Genomic DNA, 7,385 nt, shown 5'->3' on the forward strand with positions numbered 1-7,385 from the left:
ATATGTAATTTTAGCCAAACATCACTACCCCACACTTAAACGTTGCTCGTTCTCGAGCAATCAAACTACACTTTATATAGACATGACCTTTTTACACAATTCTCCTAACTCATCACACCAAGAATCCTTAAAATAAACTAAGCACAAGAGTGTAACATCTTCATCTCAAAATTTGACTCACAAATACCACGCATTATTCACAACTCACTCGCTTACTCTAACATAAAAGTCAATGACATTACCTTTCCTTCATGAATCAAGTACCTGCAAAACTTCGGAGCTTCCTCAATAGATGGCTTAGGAAAGGTCAGAGTAACAGGCCTGCAAAACTCCTCAAACTTCCTAAACTCATGGACATAATTGCATGATGTATCAAATACTTGTTCAATTTCGCCCATCATCTTATCTTCAATATCTTCTTCATTCCCAATCAAAGCTCGTTCAAGAGGATCTATGAGGCTTATATAAAGCACCAGTGACATAGCATTGCTTTCCACTACAGAAATCATGGATAGCTCTTCATAGTAGGCTGGCGATCTGAGTTCTTGGTACACATTAAATACCTCCACTTGATCACCTACTCTCATCGTCATCTTTCCTTCGCATACATCAATAATAGCTCGATCTGTGTCTAAGAATGGACGCCCCAAAATAAATGGAACTTCCTGATCAAGTTCGTAGTCCAAAATAATGAAATCAGCAGGGATTATGAAAGAACCCACTTGAACTAACACATATTCAGTCACTCCTTTCGGATAGCAAGGGAGCGATCAGCCAACTGTAAGATTACCATTGTTGGGCACAGCTCACCCAAACCCAACTGTTTGAACACAGATAGCAGCATCAGATTGATGCTCGCTCCAAGATCACACAAAGCTCTGCCGACTGCATGTTTACCAATCGAGATTTGGATGGTGAAACTACGTGGATCCTTCGATTTCTGAGGTAGCTTGCTTTGGATACTAGAGCTACATTCCTCAGTTAGTGCCACTGTCTCGAATTCAGTCAGCCTCCTTTTATTTTCCACTATGTCCTTGATGTATTTTGCATATTTGGGCACTTCTTGCAAGATGTCTACCAGTGGAATATTGATTTGCACTTACTTCAAAATATCAAGAAACTTTTTATACGCGACATTATTCTTCACTTTCTGCAATCTTTGAGGGAACGGAGGTGGTGGCCTCGCAACTAATGGTGGTAGTTGCTCAACCATCGCCTCTTTAGCTGGCTTCTCTGACTCCTTTGATTTTTCTGATTTTGATTCTATAGTGGCTGGCCTCTCATTAAAAGTCACATGTTTTCTCTTTTTCGACTGGATTTCTCCTAATTGTCTCCCATTCCTCAATAACACGACATTAATGGATGGTTAGGATTAGCTTTAGTGTCACTTGGAAGAGCTCCAACTGATCGAGTATTTTGGGCACTGGCAAGTTATCCCATTTGGTGCTCCAAATTTCTCACTGCGGCTTGGGCCTGCTGGTCAGCCATCAATTTCTTCATCATTTCCTCAAGGTGACTTGTTGAAGTTTCCTATTGTTCAGCCTGAGGTGGTCTATATTGTTGTTGAGGTGCTTGTGGTCGGTATTGATTTTGAGCTTCTTGGTTTCCGCCTCAAGAAACGTTTGGGTGGTTCCTCCAGTTGGGATTGTAAGTGTTCCCATATTAGTTTGTCTGGCCCCTATTTGCATTACCCATAAAGTAGACAAACTCTCTGGATTAACTGGGCATAAGTCGCTCGTGTGACCCTCTCCACATACTTCAAAAAACACTTGAACCTGTTGCACTGGTTGAGCTTGTTGCTTGTTAATAACCAAGGTATTCTAATTGACTTGGTTGGTCAATATAGAAATCTGCGCTGAGAATGCCGAGACGACATCTAACTCGAGAACTCCTGCAAATTTTTTGCATCGTGTGTCTGCCCATTTCTCTTGCCAATCCGGATTGCTTTTGGAGAATTTGTTCAATAATGCATATATCACGTCAAAGCGTTTCTCCAACATTTGACCCCCAGCTGCAGCATCTACCACAATTTATGTCTCAGAATGTATCCCTTCTGTGAAAGTGTGAGCTAACTTCGTTTGTTTAGTTATGATGAGGACAGTCTCTGAGCAGCCCCTTGAACCTCTCCCAAGCTGAGTATAGAGACTCCCACGATTTCTGTTTGAAGGTGACTATCTCACTTCTGATCTTTGCAGTTTTCCTCGAAGGGAAGAACCTTGCCAAAAATTTCCTTGTGAGATCATTCCATGATGTAATAGAATTAGCTAGTTCCGCCTTCAACCATCGCTTTGTTTCGCCCAACAGAGAGAACGGGAAAATGTGAGCCTCACATAGTCCGGAGTGAATCCGTTAGTGATATAAGTATCACTAATCTCCAAGAACCCATAAACTGCCCATTCGCATGAAGTAGCTGGATCATGCTATGTTTTAGCTCCAAGTGCCCGGTGATCCTCAACTTCACAATGCTGGAAGTGACATTAGCAATGCTAGCATTTCCACCTCCTGAACAACCATATGTTGCTTCTCTGTCATGGTCACAGGAAATTGAACAAGTGCCTGAAGATTATTTGTATCTTTTGCTTCCCTCAACTCCTATGAAATGTTCTCTCAGGTAAGGGGTCAAAGCCTTGAAGTCTGTCTTGGTTTCTGACCATGCACATTCAATTAAAGCTCCTAAGATCAGAGAAACAATCAAGTAAAGTTAGACTCGACAAAATACACAATGAAAGCAAAAACTATAAAGTAGTCAATATTCAAGTCCCCAGCAACGACGCCAAAAATTTGTTGCTATCAAACACACATGCAAGTGTACGTGGTTGTACAAGTAATAAAATGATAAGTCGAGTGTCAAAACCACAGAGACTTTTATACAATTCACTCATGGTTGCTAATTAATCGAACAATTACTCTCATAACCTTCTCCCGAAGTACTACTTGTCTATTCAAAATAGATTAATGCCTATATTCCTATGGAATCAATCTATCAAGAACGCATTAAGATTACAATATTTAATTAAGCACGGTAACTTGGTATATTCCTATCCTAACCACAAATACACCCCCCGCCCCTAAGAATTAAGATCGTACCCTCTTCAATTCTTCTCTAATCTAAACATGGTTTCCCCAAGCATAGCATAAATAGTAAATAGAACCTAACTGCCGGCCAGACAATTAAGCAAGTAATCACAGAATTGAAGAAACAACCATATATTAGTGAACTGTAATCAAGGTTAAGTCAACGTTAAACAACAATATTCATGGCTAAATCACAACCCCAGAACTAGAGTGCTTAGCCACTCATGTTCATAGTAACAATTTTTCAAGTATTGTACATAAACTAATTACAAAGAAAAGATAAAGGGATGAAGAACTCAGATGATTTTCTCCTCCACAAGTTGTCCACGTGATGTTCTTGCCTCCGGTCGCAAAACACCTCTAAAATGATGTTTAGTGACTATTAATATATGTATAAAATAGACCAAAACGAAATAACCAAGTCCAAAACTACATAGAAAACAAAATAGGCTTTAAAAATCCGAAACACCCTCGCTACAGAGCTCGCCTCGCGAGGAAAAACGCGAGCTTCACCTCGCGTCACACTGTGCATCGCAACATCTGATGTGAGCTCCTCCTCGCTTTAGCCTGCGCGATGCAAGCTCAATTGCTAGCTTTAATCCTCGCGTCGCATGCTCTATGCGAGCAACAAGGCTCGCGTCGCTGACTTCTTTGCTGCTTCAATTCTCATTTTCTGATTTCTCTCGTTAGTGCTAGCTGCCTAACTTCTCTATTTCTTTTCTCTTCTTTTTCAATTGTTTCTCTTCATTGGTTTGCTTCCTTTGTAATGTTAACTTTTCATCCATGTATATCCAATAATCAAATAATCATAACTCCATTCTTGTTGTGTATAAAATACACATAAACTCTCTACTTTGTTCCCAATTTTGTCTTCAACGTACTTACATATAAAATAGACTCAATTAAGTACAAATATAGTATAGTTTAGCATTAAAGCCCTCAATTATAAGGTAAATAATGCACTAAAAATATGTAATTATAGCCAAACATCAATAACTTTCATGATGTGAGAAATGTACTCAAGATATCAAATCAAATGGCACGGCAACACCCTTTGTGCATTTATCTCATATTCACCAAATATATGAATGTAGGTCAAATCAATTGTCACGGAAACACCCTTCGTGCATTTATCTCTTTCTCACCGAGCATACGTATAAAAGTACCAACCAGGTAAAAAAGTGCCAATAACAATACTGATAAAGTGGGAGACACACATGAAGCAATAACGAGCAACACTGTGCATATGGGACAATAATAGACTAGATAGAAGGCATAGAAGTAATGATAACATTTAAGATAGAGGAACATAAATTTTACTAGCTAACATGGTAGAAGACTTAGACGAAAGTGCAACAAATGAGAAACGACACAGATGGAGATATGAAAAACAAGAAGGAAAGCATGATATTTGCAAGTTAAACAGATAGAAGACATGGATAACACAACAACAATTGAAATAGAGGACAAGATAGAACAACAACGACAAGCCACATAGAAGACATAGGTGCAATAGTAATAACTCAAGATAAAGGAATGAACGTATACACAACGAAAAGATATTACCACATAAGGCATGTCTCTCATTCTCGCCTGCATGGAAACACGCTTCGTGCCATGAACACATGATAATATAAAAATATGGTAATGTAAATGAAATGACACGACATCAACTTTCGTGCTTTTACTCTCATCCTCACATGATAATGTAAATAAAATGGCACGGCATCACCCTTCGTGCTTTTACTATCAACCTCACATGACAATGTAAATGAGATCATGATAATATAGATGAATGGCACGGCATCACCCTTCATTCTTTTACTCTCATCCTCACATGATAATGTAAATGAAATGGCATGGCATCACCCTTCGTGTTTTACACTCTTCCTCACATGATAATGTATATGCAATAGCACGACATCAACCTTCGTGCTTTACACTCTTCCTCACCAAGAATATGTATATTAATGACAATCAAGGTAGGCAATATGAATAACATCAAGGAGAGTGTTTAAGCAGATATTCCAAATGAATATCAATCACAACTTTCAAGACAACAATAATTTAATAAATCTCAAGAACCTTATTGTGCACGTGTCTCAACAAGTCTCAAAAATTATCTTCAATTCAAGTATAGAATCCAATATCTCAAGAATAACGGTCGTAGCGATATATTAGTGATTAAGCATAGTGATGACCGAATTGGCACATCAATAGTTTCACAAAAATCCGTCAAATTTTAATCAGGTTATGAAAAGCTAAATCTTGGTTTTTAGCATTTAATTTCACATTATTAGTAGTCTAGAAGCCAAGTAAGATATAAAACAAGAAGGTCACATAATTCTAAAAAGCAAATTAATCATATAATTTACCCCCGAGCATGATTAACCCTGGCACATGCATATATGCTCGTCACCTCATATATGCATCACCCCCGCATGTAGCAAATAATTAAAATTAGCAGAATTTTTTTTCCAACAATGTTAGGTAAGACGCTTACCTCAAATAAGCCCAATCGATACCCTAAAAGCGTTATCCCGCTTAAATCATGCTCCGAACGGCTTGAAACTAGCGTAAAGCAACTCAAAATCATCAATAATGCCATAGGACGCAAACCCAAACGATAAAGATCGAATATTTACACATTTACTCAAATTTAACCAAAAAGTCAAACCCGAGCCCGCACCTGGGAACCCGACTAAACTCACAAAATCCGATAAATATATATTTTGATCAAATTTTCGATGAAGCGGTGTCGGATGACACCACTTGCACAAAGGTGCATGCGCCCCTAAATGCGGAAGCTAGTAACATAAACCCTTAACGACGATAAATTAGAAAACAAAATAAAAATATAACAAAAGAGATACGAACATTTAATGTAATTCAGTCAATTAACCTACGTCCAGGTGGAGATGAGCAATCCACTATATAAAAGAGAGTACACAATATCGAGAGAACAACATCATAAAGATGCAAATACAAGTGGTACACTAATACTTGTCCTGAAAAGTTCTCTCCCTAAACAATACTCTTAAACCCTTTATGGCTACATTGCGGATGCTATGAATGAGAAGGAAGTGTCCTCAATTTATAGAAATCCAAACCTTTTCCTACAGGAAAAAAGACTTGCTAAATATAGGAGATTTATATTTTCTTCTACAAGAAGGAAAACCTAATTATGGTAAATATTTTGCCCTTTCCTTCAACAGATAGGAAAACCAAATATAGCAAGAAAATTATAGCAAACACCTAACAATTCACCCCCTTGTCTGAATTTTCTGATAAATTAAACCTGATTCACCTTCTTCACAAAACCTTCAAAAGGTCGCATGTAACTATCTGACTGGTTGTTTTGAGAGTAATAACCTCGATCCCCTATTAACTACTTTCCCCATATCTATTTTCTGCTATTGCAACTTGCTGGGAGGCTTTATTTTTGTTTTTGGAGTGTTTTGGGACACTTAGTCCCTAAATGGGAGCTTAAGTCTTAGAATTTAGATTGTAGTCAGAACAATATGAGGCGACTTTAGAATGGAATTCTGTCAATTTTTTTAGCTCCGTTGGGTGATTTTGGGCTTAGGGGCATGTCCAAATTTGTGTTTTGGAGGTCCGTGGCTCAATTAGGCTTGAAATGACGAAAGTCGAATTTTTGGAGTTTTGGACCGGTAGTGGAATTTTTGATGTCTTGGTCGGATTCCGATTCCGAAAGTTGTAGTAGGTCTGTAATGTTGATTTTAACTTGTTTGCAAAATTTGGGATCAATCGGATGTGGTTTGGTTGGTTTCGACATCGGTTGTCGAATTTGGAAGTTTCAAGTTCTTTAAGTTTGAATCGGAGGATGATTCGTAATTTTAGCGTTGTTTGATGTGATTTGAGAGCTCAACTAAGTTTTATGCTATTTTGAAAATTGTTGGTATATTTGAATGGGATCTCGGGGGCCTCGGGTGAGTTTCGGGGTGAGTTTTGAGCGAGTACGGGCTTTTCGGCACTCTAATGTTGTTCTGGGGGTCTTTGGAAGTGCGGACCGCACATTTTGGGAGTGCTAAGGAAAAAGGGAAGTGAGGACCCCAGGGGAATTGTGCAGACCGCACAATTTTGTGTGCGGCCGCACTTCAGGCAGTAGAGGAGTGTGCGGGCCGCACAATTTTGTGTGCTGATGCAATGTTCTTTGACCTTAGCTTTGGGGAGTTTAGCTTATCTACAAACAACGAAGAAGACATCGCGTTGGATGTTCAGGCCTTAGCCAGCCAGTTCGTGAGATTTGATATTTCTGAGTCGAGTCGAGTATTGGCTTGTGTGGTCTC

At 38.8% G+C, this 7,385-nt stretch overlaps 1 non-coding gene across 1 annotated transcript; it reads left to right on the top strand.

Moving 5' to 3' along the window:
* The first annotated feature begins 2,083 nt into the window (after positions 1-2,083).
* On the top strand, positions 2,084-2,190 carry LOC142163641 (small nucleolar RNA R71). Its single transcript, XR_012694587.1, has one exon. It is a non-coding gene; the product is annotated as a small nucleolar RNA R71 (small nucleolar RNA).
* Positions 2,191-7,385: the final 5,195 nt, after the last annotated feature.

The sequence above is a fragment of the Nicotiana tabacum genome, chromosome 8, assembly GCF_000715075.1.
Source record: "Nicotiana tabacum cultivar K326 chromosome 8, ASM71507v2, whole genome shotgun sequence".
Lineage (NCBI taxonomy): Eukaryota > Viridiplantae > Streptophyta > Magnoliopsida > Solanales > Solanaceae > Nicotiana > Nicotiana tabacum.